Source organism: Vulpes vulpes, chromosome 4, assembly GCF_048418805.1.
Source record: "Vulpes vulpes isolate BD-2025 chromosome 4, VulVul3, whole genome shotgun sequence".
Lineage (NCBI taxonomy): Eukaryota > Metazoa > Chordata > Mammalia > Carnivora > Canidae > Vulpes > Vulpes vulpes.
The window spans coordinates 59,821,837-59,838,182 of NC_132783.1; the positions used below are offsets into that span (position 1 = coordinate 59,821,837).

Sequence of the window (16,346 nt, forward strand, 5' to 3'; positions counted from 1 at the left end):
CAAACATTAATGAAAACAAAAGCAATACTGACTCCATTGATAGCAGATAAAACAGTCTCAAGAACAAAGAAAATCATGAGAGAAAAAGAGCAATATTCCAGCAGAAGAGACAGTGATCCAAAACGTGACCCTACCAAACAACAGAACCTCATAGTACACAAATCAAAACTGATTTAACTGAAAGGAGAAATAAACAAATTTTCAATTATATTTGGGGAATTTACTACACTTTCAGCAATTGGTAGAACTTCTAGACAGCAGATATGAATTAACAGCAGAACTGAACACCATGGACCAATAGGATTGAATAAACATTTGTGGAATACTACCTAAAAACAGCAAGATATGCATTCTTCTCAAGTGCCTGTGGAACATTCGTAAGATACAACATCCTGAGCCATAAACAAACCTTAGTAAATTTAGCAGAACTGAAATTGTGCTTTGTTCTCCCAGCACAAGGAAATCAAACTATGAATCAGTAATAGAATGTCAATAGAAAAATACCCAAACCCAGAATGAAACAAGACACATGTAAGTAAAACATGAATCAAAGGAAATTTTAAAAATACACAGAACTGAATGAAAAAAATACACCAATTTATGTGGGAGGCAGCTAAAGCAGTGCTGATAGGGAAATGTATAGTACTAAATACTAACATTGGGTAAGATGAAAGGTCTCAAGTCCATAATTAATTTTCTACCTTAAGAAACTGCAAAAAAGCAAAATAAATCCACAGCAAGTAGGAGGAAGAAAATAAAAAAGAGCAGAAATCAATGAACTTGAAAATAGGAAAATATATAATAGAGAAACCTAATGAAACACAAAGCCAGTTCTTAGAAAAAAAAAATCAATAGAATTTATAAACCTAGCAATCTTTACATACACACAAAAAAGACAGACCACCAATATTAGGGAAAAAATGGGGAATATCATTTCTGCATTCATTAATAGGATGATAATTTAAACGTTATGCTCTTAATTTGACAGTTGAGAAGAGATGGGTCAATTCTTTAGAAATTCCAGATTGCCAAAACTCAAGATGACATGCATAATTTGAAGGTTCCATAGATTATCATCGTTGACATAGGTAATTTGAATTAAAGAAATTTAAGATAAAAAGATTAAAAAATCCCTTCTGGCTGTTTTCATTGTAGAAGACTACCAAACATATAAACTTAAGGAAGAATTAACAGTCATCTTACACAGTGGCCTCCAGAAAAATAGAAACAGGGAACACTTCCTAACAGGTTTTTTGTTATTCTGATACCAAAACCATACAACAACAGAACAGGAAACAATAACAAATCTATAGACCTATATCTCTCATAAATTTACTACAAGCAAAATTCCTTAACAAAAATTAGCAAATAGAAACCTGTCATGTATAAAAAGCATCAGACATATCCATTGTAATCCATTATAGGCTCATAAATTTACTACATAAATTTACTACAAGCAAAATTCCTTAACAAAAATTAGCAAATAGAAACCTGTCATGTATAAAAAGCATCATACATATCCATTGTAATCCATTATAGGCTAACAAAGATGCTATTATACATAGAATTGCTTTATTAATTTTGTTTCAGATTGTTTATTGCAGGTGTGTAGAAACACAGGTGATTTGGGACCGGTTATATTGTAGTCTGCAACTTTTATGAATTCATACATTACCTATGGTAGCTTTCTTGTAGGTTCCTTAGGATGATTTGTAGTTATAGGGAACCTTCCTTACTCTTTTTTTTAATCTCAAAAGCAGATAGTGACTTTAAAAGAAAGAAAAAAAGTACAGATATTTCTTATGAATATAGATGCAAAAATCCAAATAAAATTCAACCATGTATAATAAGCATTACATACCATGGGCAAGTAGGATTGATTCCAGACATGCATGCAAGGTTTGTTCAACATTCAAAAATCAATTAATATAATCCATCCCAAGAGTAGGCTGCAGAAAGAAAAATTATGTGATCCTATCAGTTGATGCAGAAGCAGCATTTGACAGAATCCAGCACCCATTCATGATAAAAACTCAGTAAACTAGGAATAGAGAATTTCCTCAACTTGATAAAAAACGTCTACCAAAAAATCTGTTAACAACATACATAGTCAAGAGAAACTGGATACTTTGTCCCTAAGGTCAGGCACGAGTCAAGGATGTCCATTTTTACCACTTACTTGACACCTTACTAGAAATCCCAGGTAATACAATAGGACAGGAATATAAAAGGTATATAGATACAAAGGAAGAAATAAAACTCCTTTTTTTGTAGAGATTTGAATTGTCTTAAGAATCCTGAAAGAGTACCACATTTGTACAAGTAAGTCATTTATAGCAAGGTTGCAGGATACAAGCTTGATATTCAAAAGTCATTTGGCTTTGTTAATATTTTAGTTGTAGTTGTCATTTTGTTGTTGAGTTACAAGAGTTCTTTGCATGTTCTATATGCTAATCCCTAATTATGTGTATAATTTGCAAATATTTTCTCTCATTTCTAAATTGTCATTTTACTATTTTGGCTGTGTGTTCTGCAGCAAAAACGGTTTTTTGTTTCATGAAGTACAATTTATCTGTTCTGTCTTTTGTCACTTTTGGTTTTGGTATTGTATCTAAAAGGACTGTTTCTCTCCCAAGGACACAAAGATTCACTCCTGTGTTTTCTCTAAGTAAATAGCTGTTTCATTTAGATCTGTTACCCATTTTTGTGTATGGTGTGAGAAAAGGGTTTTAATTGTTTCGCATGTATGTATCCAATTGCTTCAGCATCAGTTGTTAAAAAGGATTTTTTTTAACCATCGAATCATCTTTACATCTTACTGAAAATGAATTGAAGAGAAATACTCAGATTTATTTCTGGATTCCCAATTTAATTGCATAGAGTTTGTCCTTATGCCAGTACCACATTGTCTTGATTACTGTAGCTTTGTAGCAGGTTTTAAGATCATGAAATTTGAATCTCCTTTTTATGACTTTTCCAGATTGTTTTGATTTTTTTCAGTTCCTTCAATTTTCTTTTTTTAAAAAAAGGATTTATTATTTATTTATTTATTTATTTATTTATTTATTTATTTATTTATGTTAGACACAGAGAGAGAGAGAGAGGCAGAGACACAGGAGGAGGGAGAAGCAGGCTCCATGCTGGGAGCCCGACGCGGGACTCGATTCCCGGACTCCAGGATCGCGCACCTGGGCCAAAGGCAGGCGCTAAACCACTGAGCCACCCAGGGATCCCCAGTTCCTTCAATTTTCAAATGAATATTTGAATCAGCTAGTTAGTTTCTGCAGAGGCAGCTGGAATTTGCATAGGGAGTATATTGAATTTAGCTACCACTTTGGCATTTATTGTCATCTTTAACAATGTTAAAGTCATCTGATTCATGAGCATGATGGATATGTTTACATTTTAGCTTTGTTTTGTCTTTTCAGACCTAATGAGCTCTGCATCTCCTTACCTAAGATTATCATAGGTATTTTATTCTTTTTATGAGTGGAATTATTTTGTTAATTTTATTTACAGACTTTTTCTTGTTAGCATATGGAAATACAATTTTTTAAAAGATTATTTATTTGAGAAAGAGAATGCACTTGCACTTTCTCCTGCCCACACACAGCATGAAGAGCAGAGTGAGAGGGAGAAGCAGTTCCATGCTGAGCAGGGCTGAATTCCAGGACCCCAAGATCATGACCTGAGCTGAAACCAAAAGTCAGATGCCCAACCGACTGAGCGACCCAGGTGCCCTTACAATCAGTTTTTGTTTGTTGATCTTGTATCCTGTAACCTTGTTGAATTAATTTATTAATTTTAATAGTGTTTTAGTGGATTCTTTAAGTTCTAGGTACAAAATTGTGTCAACTGCAACTACGGATAGTTTTCTTTCTCTTTGTCCAACCTGAATTTTTCTTTTCCTGGCTATAATTATCTGTATGTGTAGTGAGAGTAGATTCTTGTCTTGTTCCTGACCTTAGAGGGAAAGCATTCCTTTTTGCACCATTTATTGTGTTGTTATTTGTGGGCTTTTCATAGATGTTTCTTCCTCTGCCTATGCCTCTGCCTCTCTCTCTCTCTCATGAATAAATAAGTAAAATCTTTAAATAAATAAATAAATTTGCAGTACAGTATTATTAACTATAGTCACTATGTTGTACATTACATCCCTTAATTTATTTTTTCTAACTGGAAGTTTGTACCATTGACTCCCATGCCCACCTCCAAACCCGGAACTCTGGCAGCTACCAGTGTGTTCTCTATATCTGTCAGATCTTTGTATTTGTGTTTTGCATTTTTCAGATTCCACATATAAGTGAGATCATTATTGTATTTTCTTCCTCTGTCTGACTTACATCACTTTGCATAATGCCTTCAAGGTCCATCCATGTTGTCCCCAAATGGCAAGATTTCATTAATTTTTATTGCTGAATAATATTCCACACACATTCATAATATTACAATATATGTACACATATATGTAAAATATATAATACAGTATGTATAAACACATATATGAAATAAATATAGTATACATAATATATGTAGCTTAATATATAAATATTTATTTATTTGTTGTTTATTTGTGTAATGCTGCAGTGAAGAAAGATGCATATATCTTGTCAGGTTAATGTTTTCATTTTCTTCAGATAAATAACCAGAAGTGGAATTGCTGGCTCATATGATATTTCTGTTTTTTTTTTTTTTTTTTGTGCTCCAAGGTGGTTTATTAGTACACAAAGGAGCCTATTTCTGTTTTTAATATTTTGAGGAACTTCCATATTGTGTTCTAGAATGACTGCACAGTTTACATTCTCATGAACAGTACACAAGGGTTTCCTTTTCTTCACATCCTTGTATACTTGTTATGTCTTGTCGCTTTTAAAACAGTCATTCTAATAGGTGTGAAGTGCTATCTTGTTGAGGTTTTGATTTGCATTTCCCTGGTGATGAGTGATGTAAAGCACCTTTTCATATATTTGTTAGACATTTGGATGTCTCCTTTGGAAAAACAGCTTTTTGTGTCCTCTGCCCATTTTAAATCAGATTTTATTTTTCCAATTGAGTAATATTAGTTCTATCTTAGATATTAACCACTTATCAGATAAGTGGTTGTAAATATTTTCTCCCATTCAGTGCGTTGTCATTTGATTTTGTTGTAGGTCTCCTTTGCGGTGCAGAAGCTTTTTAGCTTGATATAGTCCTATGTGTTTATCTTGACTTATATTGCCTTTGCTTATGCGGTCAAATCCAAAACATTGCTAATACATGCCAAGGAGCTTATTGCCTATGCTTTTCTCTAGGGCTTTTTTAGTTTCAGGTTTTATGTTTAAGTCTTCATTTTGTGTTACATTTTGTGTATGGTATAAGATAGTGGTTCATTTTCATTCTTTTGCATGTGGCTGTCCAGTTTTCTTAACACTATTTATCGAAGTTGTGACCGTCCTTTCCCCATTGTATGTTTTTGACTCCTTTGTTGTAGATTAGTTGACAGAAATAGGTTTATTGCTGGACTATCTGTTCTGTTTCATTGATCTGTGTGTCTGTTTTATGCCAATCATACTGTTTTGCTTACAATAGCTTTATAGTATAGTTTGAAATCAGCAAGCATGATACCTTCAACTTCCTTTTCCTCAAGATGGCTTAAGCTATTCAAGATCTTTTGTAGTTTTACACAGATTTTAGTATTATTTCTTCTAGTGTGAAAATTGCTATTGGTATATTCATAGGGATTGCATTGAATCTGTACTTTGCTTTGGGTAATAGAGACATTTTAATGATGATAATTCTTCCAAATCCATGAGCATAGTGTATCATCTGTGTTGTCTTCCATTTCGTATGCATTTCTTTCATCAGTGTTTTATAATTTGAAGAATACAGATCTTCTTTTGTCTTCTTGGTTAAGTTTAGTCCTAGGTATTTTGTTCTTTTTGGTGCAATTGTAAATTGTAAATGCTTTCTTAATTTTTTCTCTATTCATTATTATTATATAGAAATGTAACAGGTTTCAGTATATTGGGGCAGAGGTGGGGGCAAGGCTGCAGCAGGGTCAGTGTGCAGGCCAGTGTGGGACCCAGGAGGGGACAGAGATGAGGGGCTCCTAGGGGCTGAGGTGCTTAGGTCAGGGGGCCTGGCGACTCTCCTGGAGCCTAAAAGTGAGAGAGAAAATGGGAGAGGATCGGGGCCCAGGATGATGTGTGAGGCAGGAGAGAACATCAGAGGGTGCAAGGAGGTGCCTAGTGAGCCTAGCAACACCTGCTCAGCCTCCTGTAGTGAGCTGGCAAACAGACCGCGATGGGCTGGGGGTGGTGGGTTGTGACCCGCAAGTCTGGCGCCTGCCACTGTGTGGGAATGGGGTCTGAGCCTCTTTGGAGCAGACTGGAGTGGGGACTTGAACTTGCAAAGCAGGAGGGTGATATGTCAACAGCCCTGGGGGCGAGGATGAGGGCAAGTGTCTCTGCATACCTGGAGAGGTAGAGGCAGGAGTGACAGAAGCAGGTGTGGGGTAGTGGGAGTGTATGTGCAGGGCCAGGCAGTCTGGGCAGCGGGTTCTGCCTGTGATGGACTGCAGTGGTGACTCTGTGGCAGCCACGGACATGTGGCCCCTTGTCATGCTGCTGCTGTGCTGGGTATGCTGCAGTTTGTCTCAGCTCATATGTAACATAACCAGGTCTTTAGAATACACTGCTTGCAGTGAAACTGTTGTCACCCCATGTTTTGTTAATAAGACGGATGCAACCAACATTAAAGAAGTGTATGCAAAATGGAAATTTAGAGGAAAAAGATATTTTCACCTTTGATGAAGCCATATAAAGGACCACTCATGGCTCTAAATTTGAGTACCAAAATCTCACCACAAGAGTTACTTAATAGCATTGTCTCTTTGAAGGTGGTTAAGGAAGAGGCTATGGTAGGAAACTATACTTGCCAGGTAACAGAATTAAGCAGAGGAGGGGAAACCATCCTAGAACTAAAACATTGTATTGTTTCATGGTTTTCTGCAAATGAAAACATCCTCATTGTTATCCCAGTTTTGGCTATACCTCTGTCTTGGAGACAGTTTTGTATTGTGATAATAAAATGAAATCCAGTCTGACAAAGGAGGAGACCATTCTTTTATATTTGTTGGACTAGTATTCACTAAAGTTGTCATTTCGTCCCGAGTGTATATTCAACAAAGAATGCTTGTAGACTTGGTGGACTTGGTGTAATTGTAATTCCAACAGTGATATTACTACTGCTTCAGTACTGTGTGTTTATGTTGGTGTTTGACTGTCTTCCTTCACCATTGCCATGTTGATCCTTTAGGTACTGGGCTGTGTGCTCTCTGTGGTGGGACTAAGCGTCTGTGTCTCAGAGTGCTGCACAGGGCATGGCCCTCTTCCTTCTGATTCCAGCTTTGGTTATTACAGTTCTAGCAGAATTACTTGGGCTAATTTATATGAAATGTTGCTTCTCATCAGAAGACTATACAATCTTCTAGGAAATGAGTAACTGATGTGAAATGCAGTATAGAAGTGTTCCTTAGGCAGCACTTGAAGAAGTGTGATAGCATATAAGTATACAAACTCCTTTCCTGGAGAACTGGAGAGCCAGAGTGCAGCAGAGGGAGAAGGCAGAAAAGACATCCTCCAGCTTTAGTGAGGCCAAGGGAGAGTGCATCATTGTGCACACCTACCATTTTCAAATGATAAACCAGCCTTGCATCAGTAGGATGAATCCCACAGGGTCTTTGTATATAACTAATTTTGGGTGTTACTATATGACATTTACTAGTTTTTGCTGAGTATCTGTGGGCCTATATTCAAAAGATGTTGATCTTAGTTTTTTTAGACATTGACCTGTAGTTGTCTTTTGTCGTGTCTGATTTTAGTGCCAGTGTGGTATATATACTCTCATGTAATGAGTTGGGAAGTCTTTTCTATTTTCTGGAGGAGTATTTTAATAATTAGTATTAATTATTATTTAAATGATTTTTTAAAATTCACCAGTGAAACCATGTGGACCTGGGCTTTTTTTATGGGGAATTTTAAAATGACTATTTCAGTGTATTTACTTCTTATACTTTTTTCAGATTTCTTATCTCTTCTTGAGTTAGTTTTTACATTTTTCCTTATTCTAGAAGTTTTTGTATTTCAGCAAAGTTACCAAAGTTGTCAGCATACAGTTCAAAACATTCATTTATAATTTTGTTTTTGTAACATACAAAACATTCTAGTTTCGTAGTTAATATATTCTATCCCTAGTGTATGTACCATCGGTATTCCATAACTTTAGGAATTTGAATCTTAGTGTCTTATTTCCATGTTAGTCTAAATGCAGGTTTGTCAGGTTTCTTGATCTTTTCAAAGAATCATCTGTTGTCTTTCTTTGCTGTTGTATTAATTGTTACTGTTACCTCATTTTCTAACCCTGCTTGCTTTGGATTTGTATTGCTTTTTTTCCATAGTCCTTAGTTGTACAAGGCAGGTTATTGATTTAGGATCATTCTTTTTTTTTTTTTTTTTAAGATTTGTGTATTTGAGAGAGTGAGAGAGTGCATTTATTTATTTATTTGAGAGAGAGAGAGATAGCATGCCTATGCACCCGTGTGAGCTGGGGAAGGGGCAGAGGAGCGGGAGTGGGAGAGGGAGAGAGAGCAGAGGAGAGGGAGAATCCCAGGTAGACTCTTCACTGAGTGGGGCTCAATCTCATAACCCTGAGATTATGACTTGAGCTGAAATCAAGAGTCAGACACTTAACAGACTGAGCTACCCAGGTGCCCTGGGATTGTTCTGTTTTAATATGTTTATTTTGGATATAAATTGTCTTCTAAGTACTGTTTGGTGTGTTTCATAAGTTTGGTATATTAGATCTACCTTTTTACTCAAAGTATTTTTCCAAGTTTCCTTGTTATTTTTTCTTCTATTTTATTCAGAGATGTGTTATTTAATCTTATATCTGATTTTGCAAAATTCCTTTGTATTATTGATTTATAATTTCCTTCCATTTTGGTGGGAGAACCTTTTAAAAATCTATCCTGGGGAACGTTTCTTTCTTTTTATTTTTTTTTAAGATTTTAAAAATTTATTCATGAGAGACACACAGAGAGAGGCAGAGACACTGCCAAAGGGAGAAGCAGGATCCATGCAGGGAGCCTGACGCAGGACCCGATCCTGGGTCCCCAGGATCACACCCTGGGCTGAAGGCAGCACTAAACCGCTGAGCCACCCAGGCTGCCCTACGTTTCATTTTTTGAAGAAATATATTCTGCTTTTTTTTTAGTGGATTGTCATATATATATCTTCTAGGTCTAGATTACTTTATAGTATTGTTGTAACATATTTTTTTGTTGTTGTTTTTGCTTGTATTCTGCCACTTGTTTTATCCATTAGTTAAAGGAGATCTTAAAGTCTCTATTATTGTTGACATGTGTGTTTTTCCTTTGAATTCTGTCAGTATTTCCTTCATGCACTTGATTTGTTTTTTGCAGCATATAATTGCTTGGATTTATGTCTCCTGTACTGATTGACTGGTTTCATTATATAATATCCCACTTTGTCTCCAATAACACTTTTTTGTGTTAAAATAAATTTTGCCTAATAGTAATATAACCCCTAAAACCTTTTTAAAATGTTGTGTACTTGATATATCTCTGATTTTTTTTAAAGGTTTTATTTATTTATTCATGAGAGACTCACAGAGAGAGAGAGAGAGAGAGAGAGAGAGGCAGAGACACAGGCAGAGGGAGAAGCAGGCTCCATGCAGGGAGCCCGACTTGGGACTCAGTCCCCCGTCTCCAAGATCAGGCCCTGTGCTGAAGGTGGCGCTAAACCACTAAGCCACCGGGGCTGCCCTGATTTTTAAAACTTTCAACCTATTCATGCTTTCAGTCTTAATAGACAACATGTGCTTGCACTTACATATTTTGTACAACCTGACATTTGCTACTTTTTTATTGGATTTCTAAATCCATTCCCAGTTTTCTGTTACTGATATTGTTGGACTTATGCTTGCCATTTTACTTATTGGTGTTTATCTGCCTCGTGCCTTTCTGATCCAGTAGTTCATTTATTACTGCCTTCTTTTTCAGTATGTTTTAGCATAATTTGATTTATTTAATGACTATTTCACTTAAAAATTATTTTCCTAGTGGTTGTTATAAGATTTACCTCATCAGAATCTACTTGAGATTTATGCTCCCTTATCTACACAGAAGTATAGAATGTCAATCACATATAATTCTATTTATTCTACTCTATTTTGTGATATTACTTTTATGCATAGTAGATCTGTATATGTTTAAATTCCAACAATACATTTGTTATAATTACTACATTATATAATTTGATGTCTTTTTTTTAAATTATTTATTTTATTTATTTTTTAATGATAGTCACATAGAGAGAGAGAGAGGTAGAGACACAGGCAGAGGGAGAAGCAAGCTCCATGCACCGGGAGCCCGATGTGGGATTCGATCCCGGGTCTCCAGGATCGCGCCCCGGGCCAAAGGCAGGCACCAAACCGCTGCACCACCCAGGGATCCCCTAATTTGATGTCTTTTTAAGAAATTGAGTCCAGAAAGGATAGCAAGTTTCTGTTTATGGAGTTTGTTACATTAACTTTCCTATTCACCATCTCTACTTCATTTCATCTTGTTACTGTGAATTCAGTTACCATCTAGGTTCATTTCTTTACTCCCATCTATGTTTGTTTTGTCTTCCTTGTCTTGTCTAATATCAAATATATTTAATTTCTATAGATGAGAGACCTACATTATGATTACATACGTGTTGGTTGTTGCATGGCCTTGGACAATGGTTAGGAGAAAAAAATCCGTCTTTATACTGTCTTTTAGAATTACACAGTTACTTTTACCTGCAGTCTTTGTAGATTTGAACTAATAACAGGAAATGTATGGGTTTATGTATTTTGCCTTCAGTTTTTTTTTAAGATTTTATCTATTTATTCATGAGAGATAGAGAAAGGCAGAGACATAGGCAGAGGGAGAAGCAGGCTCCATGCAGGGAGCCTGACATGGGACTCAATCCTGGGACTCCAGGATCACGCCCTGGGCTGAAGGCGGCGCTAAATTGCTGGGCCACGGGGGCTGCCCTTGCCTTCAGTTTTGAAAACTGTTCTGCTATTTTGTTTTGTATTTTAAATATTTTTATTTATTTATTCATGAGAGACTGAGAGAGTGAGGCAGAGACATAGGCAGAGGAAGAAGCAGGCTCCCTGTGGTGAGCCCAATGCAGGACTCAATCACAGGACCCTGGGATCATGACCTGAGCCAAAGGCAGATGCTCAGCCACTGAGCCACCCAGGTGTCCCTGTTCTGCCATTTTGGTTTTTCTTTTTCCCCAGGACACTGACTATGTCACCCTACCTACTGCTCTTTATTGACTCTGATGAGAATTCAGGCGTTAATCTAACTGGAATTCCCTTATGTGATGAGTTGTATTTCTCATGATACATAAGTTTTATTTTTGTCTTTCTTTTTTAATAGTTTTACTATAATGCATCTTGGCATGGATCTCTATCTCACATGGAGTTTATTTATCTTCTTGAATTTGTATATTGTTTTTCTCTAAATTTGCAAGATTTCACCATCATTTTGTTGATTGATTTTTCTCCCCTTGATCTTCCTCCTTTTCTTTTGATATTCCCATTATGCACATATTAGTGCAGATAATGCTGTCTTTCGTTTATTTGAAGCTTTGTTCAGTTTTCTTCAATCTTATTTCTGTTGTTTAAATTATATCTATTGATCTATCTTCAAGTTTACTAATTCTTCTTCTATAAGTTTCAGTCAACTGTTGAGCCCATGTAATGAATTTACAGTGCAGGTATTATAATTCTCAAATTTAGAATTTTTGCTTCAAGGATCTCTGGGTGGCGCAGCGGTTTGGCGCCTGCCTTTGGCCCAGGGCACGATCCTGGAGACCTGGGATCAAATCCCACATCGGGCTCCCGGTGCATGGAGCCTGCTTCTCTCTCTGCCTGTGTTTCTGCCCCCCTCTCTCTCTCTCTCTCTCTCTCTCTCTCTGTGACTATCATAAATAAATAAAAATTTAAAAAAATTTAAAAAATTTTAAAAATTAGAATTTTTGCTTCATTCTTTCCTGTTGATTGATACTCTTTATGTGATGAAGTGTCACCAGTACCTGCCTTTACTTCCTTAATCATGGTTGCCTTTTGGACATGATTGTAATAGCTGCTTTGAGGTCTGCTAGGTCCAGTGTCTGGACTCTCTCAAGGCCAGTTGGTTGCCTGCTCTTTTCCTGTTTGTGAATGTTTTTTTTTTACAAAAAGATATTTTGTACATAATCTGATACTGATTCCATCTTTGTCTAGGGCTTGTTGTTATCTTTGCTTGCTTATTTATTTGTTTAATGACTTCATTGGATTATTTGACTGAAGTCCTTTCCTCCCACAGTGTACCATCTCTGATGTTTCTTGTCAGAGAGCCCTGCCTTGGGCAGTATGCACACTTAGTAAAATGACAATAGTGTTACAGTGGGGTAGGGGTGCTCTTTGAGTGTATCTGTGATGATTGATTTTGTGTGTCAACCTTAGTGGCCTTTTACCTTTTACCAGGTAGCTGGTAAAACATTATTTTGGGGTATGTCTTCAAGATATTTCTGGAAACAGCATTTAATTCCATAGAATGAGTAAAGAGATCCACCCTCACTAATATGTTCAGATATCATATAATTTTTTGAGGGCCTGAATGGAACAAAAAGACAAAGAAGAGCAAATTATCTTTCTCTTCTTATGCTAGGATGCCCATGACAAAATTAGTGTTCTTGGCTCTCAGGCCTTCAGGCTCTGGAACTTACATTACTAGCCCTCAAGTTTGTAGGCCATAGGCCATTAATATTTGCTAGAAGTTATACCATCACCTCCCCTGATTCTCAGCCTTTTTGACTCAGACTGAATTATGCTACTGGCTTTCCAGGTTCTTTCAAACAGCAGATTGTGGGACTTCTTGGCCTCCATGACTACATAAGCCAATTCCTTTAAAAAACCCTTGAGACACACACCCCCTCCTCGTTTCTCTCTCTCTCTCTCTTTCTCTCTCTCTCTTTCACACACACACATGCATATAATTATTGGCTCTGTTTCTCTGGAGAACCGTGATTAACACACTGTCTTTCACTGTGTTAATTTCTCTGCCTGTACTTGTGTCACACCCTGTGGTTAGCCTCTACTAATTGTTCGCCCATTGGTCTGTTGTTTCCAACATTGTCCTGGGTCATATATTGCTCTGTGGATTGGTCCAGTTAAGTTTGAGCCCTTTCAGAGAAGTAGTCTTTGAGATCAGTCTTTAATATTTCCCTTCATGCCACTGCTTTCAAAATTACCTCCTAGAAAACATAATATGAGAAAATCATTTCAGTAGAAAATCTTCATCTATTATAAGTGTATTGGTGTGAATGTTTCTGGTAGATACAAATAAATCGATAGCCTGGGTTGCCTCTTCTTATCTGTCTCTTTTCCTTGTTCCTTCTGGTATAGTTTTAGTCAGTCTGTGATTTACCTTGTTGCCCTAATGGAGGTACCATTCTCTTCTTAGTTGCTTAACACTGAAATTTCATTGCTTTTGAAGGTGGCCTTATTTTATTGAGAAGAACTTCATAGCTCTCTATTATGCTTGTATTTCTGGGTAACAGTACTGCATGGTAGTTTTGGAGCTAAGCGCCAGAACAGTGTCCTGCTTCTCTCAAAGTGATGCTGTGGTTTGCGACACTATATTTCTGTCTGAGTGTTTCTTAAAACCTGATATAAGCATAAGACACATGATATTCTTATATAAGAAGCATAAGACAGTATTGAAAGACTTAAAGAAGTTAAATATATGTATGTTGTTGATTATTGGAAGAACCAGCATCATAAAGATGTATTTCACCCTAAATTCACGTGCAGATTCCATTCTAATTAGGATTCCTATGAAGTTTGATGTTGTTATGCTTGTTTTTGTTTTTAAGAAGTCAAGTTATCCCATTAATACTTAGAATTCACAATGTGATTGAGATATACAGTGAGCCTGGGGCAATTCGGTCTATTTAGTTCAGGGGGAGCTTAGAGGATAACTTAATTGTGTGAGAACTCAGTATTTGGTTAGATCTACTACTGCAAAGCACTGGCAAAAGATAGTTTTCTAAGTTGTTCTTAATTCATGTAACATATTACATGTGTCTTTACTGTCTCTCCATTAGAATGTAAACCTGGGAAAACAGATATTTTTTTGCCTATTTTCTTCGCTACCATACATCCCCTTAGACTCCAGAGATTGCCAAGTGAGATAAATAAAAAGGGTAAGATTCAATCACATGGCACCTATTATGAGAAACATGTTAGATTCAAAGACTCAAATAGGTTGAGCATAAAAGGGATGAAAAAGATACACAGTGGTAAAATTATTCAAGAGGCTATAGTCCTGAGTCAATATTAGATTAAATAGATTTCAAAGCCAAGAATATTGCCAGAGAAAGAGGAGGATTTTTTTTCATGTTGGTAGAGATAAATTTATCAAGAAAATGTAACAATCCTCTGCTTTTATGCTGCAGATAAGTTTTTTAAAGTATGCAAAGGAAAACCTGATGGAACATGAAGGAGAAATAGATCCATAGTTACAGTCTGATGTTTCACCTTCCCTCTCCTGATAATTAGTAGAAGAAGGAGATGGAAAATAAACAGAGATATAGTAGACTTGAAGAACACTGAGTAACCAAACTGACCTAATTGACATTTATAAAATATTCTCACACACTCATAAACCAGTGGAATACACCTTCTTTTCAGGAGCACATGAACATAAATCAAGGTAGATCACCTTCTAAGACCTAAAACAAATATCAATTAATTTAGAGGAGTTGGGACACCTGGGTAGCTCAGTGGTTGAGCATCTGCCTTTGACTTAGGGCATGATCCCAGGGACCTAGGATTGAGTCCCACATCAGGCTCCCCACAGGGAGCCTACTTCTCCCTCTGCATATGTCTCTGCCTCTCTCTGTGTGTCTCTCATGAATAAATAAATAAAATCTTTAAACAAATTTAAAAGGAGTCATCATATAAAATATTTTCACCTCGGAGGGTGGGGCAAGATGGTGGAAGAGTAGGGGCCCTCAACTCACCTGGTCCCACCAACTTCCCTAGATAACTTTCAAATCATTCCGAACACCTATGAATTTGACCTGAGATTTAAAGAGAGAACAGCCAGAATGCTACAGAGAGAAGGGTTTCACTTCTAGCAAGGTTTTGGTGGTCAGTGTTGGGGCTTTCTACAAGTATTGCTGGTTTATATAAATTTGGGACTGAGCATCTTCTGACATACAGAACTTCTAACATACAGATCCAAAAGGATCACCCTCTAGGACCCCTCAGAATCATCGAGGGTGAAATTTACTTAGGTCTTGGTTGATCGAAGGTGAAATTTACTTAGGCTACTTTTGACTCAGCTCGCTCATACAGCCACTCTGCACTGAACAAAATGACTAGAAGGAAAAACTCACAACAAAAGAAAGAATCAGGGGATCCCTGGGTGGCGCAGCGGTTTAGCGCCTGCCTTGGGCCCAGGGCGCGATCCTGGAGACCCGGGATCGAATCCCACGTTGGGCTCCCGGTGCATGGAGCCTGCTTATCCCTCTGCCTGTGTCTCTGCCTCTCTCTCTCTCTCTCACTCTCTCTCTCTCTCTGTGACTATCATAAAATAAATAAAAATTTTAAAAAAAAGAATGCAAAAGAAAGAAACAGTACTCTCTGCCACAGAGTTACAGAATTTGGATTACAATTTGATGTCAGAAAGCCAATTCAGAAGCACAATGATAAAGCTACTGGTGGCTCTGGAAAAAAGCATAAAGGATTCTAGAGACTTCATGACTACAGAATTTAGATCTAATCAGGCCAAAATTAAAAATCAATTAAATGAGATGTAATCCAAACTGGATATCCTAACGACAAGAGTTAATAAGGTGGAAGAAAGAGTGAGTGACATAGAAGAGAAGTTGATGGCAAGGAAGGAAGCTGAAGAAAAAGCAAAAACAAAAGACCATGAGGAGGAGGTTAAGCGAAATAAATGAGGAAAGGTTAAGCAAAATAAATGATAGCCTCAGAAGAACGAATCTGCGTATAATTGGGGTTCCATAAATTGCTGAGAGGGCCAGAGGGCTAGAACATATTTGAACAAATCATAGCTGAGAACTTCCCTAATTTGGGGAGGGAAACAGGCATTCAGATCTAGGCGATAGAGAGGTGCCCCCCCCCAAATCAATAAAAACCTTAAAGCAGTGAGAGACAAGAGATTCTTAACTTATATAGAGAGAAATATTAGATTAAGAGCAGACATCTCCACAGAGACCTGGCAGGCCACAAGG

At 36.9% G+C, this 16,346-nt stretch overlaps 1 protein-coding gene and 1 pseudogene across 1 annotated transcript in view; both read left to right on the forward strand.

The window, feature by feature from the left end:
- Positions 1–16,346, forward strand: part of LOC112927385 (uncharacterized) — a 90,402-nt gene that overhangs the window by 18,384 nt on the left and 55,672 nt on the right. The window lies entirely within an intron of this gene.
- LOC140598595 (leukocyte surface antigen CD47 pseudogene) lies at positions 4,539–10,506 on the forward strand (annotated as a pseudogene).